Genomic DNA, 1,223 nt, shown 5'->3' on the forward strand with positions numbered 1-1,223 from the left:
CTCCAGGTGACGTTTTCTGGCTTCAAGCTGTTCCCTCTCACGCTCACGTTGTAGGGCAGCATCGCGTTCCTTTAGGGCCGTCTCGCGTTCCTGTTCTTCTTTCTTCAGGGCAGCCTCACGTTCCTTTATCTGGAGAGCTTATTTTTGTTGTTCACGCTCTATTTTCGCTAGTTCGAGCTTTAACTTCATTGCTACCAGAGCATGCCGATCTGCAATAGAATAGTTTTCGTGAGAATCAGAGTCTATAATTCCTTCATCTAAGAGGTGGTCCAGGATAATATTGTGCAAGTCAATTTTGTTGGCTCCATGGGGAAAATCTAGGTGATACTCATGTGCTAGAGTTTGTAATTCTGTCCTCCTGGCACGAATTAAGTTCCCTACTTCACTTGCTGAATCATTACGAAATGCTGGGAGACGAAACATTTTGAGATAGCAAATAAATGTACAGCGAATATACCTGTGATATTATAAGTGTCAGTAACAGGATGACATGGCAACTGATAGCTATCCTGTGGAAATTCAATCGTTAATGTAAAAATAATTAACGTTAATATTAGATGTTAAATAGTTATTCAATCAAAACCACAGGAAATCTTGTACTCAATATAAGAGAATACCCGGTACCCGGTACCCGGTACCCGGTACCTCAATATAAGAGAATAAGGGCAAGAATATCCTACTAAATAAATGAAACTGATAGTTTCAAAAACAAATGAAACTGATAGTTTCAAAAACAAATGAAACTTTAAATTGTTTTAAAAGTGAAAGGGTAGTCCAAGAATGTAGGGATACCTTGCCGGGTCTCTATAGGACAGAAGCAAGGGGTTTCCTACTTAACTAAATGATACTTACAGAATTAGCGTTCTTTGTGCTCTGAAAAAGAAAGCCAATTCCATACCTGAGTAAATATCATCATCCCTGACCGACGTGTAGGGGTGCGAGTGTCCACTGGTGACGAGAACTGCTGTTGAGGTCCCAATTCAACAGCGTAGTCCGTGCTAGAGGAACTATGGCCCTCTTTATCCTCCTTTGGTCGGATTGCAGAAGACAAACCAAAGTACCAGGGTACCAAAATGATGATCTGTCGTAATTGAGAAATATTCTAGGGACGAAAAAGGTGGAATACACGTGTAATAACACTGAGGGATGAACGACCAATTAAGAGAGTGACGGGGGGTGGGCGTAGCTGTGGGGATGTTGTCGCAACGGGCCCTGACTATTTA

Source organism: Procambarus clarkii, chromosome 60 (assembly GCF_040958095.1).
Source record: "Procambarus clarkii isolate CNS0578487 chromosome 60, FALCON_Pclarkii_2.0, whole genome shotgun sequence".
NCBI lineage: Eukaryota > Metazoa > Arthropoda > Malacostraca > Decapoda > Cambaridae > Procambarus > Procambarus clarkii.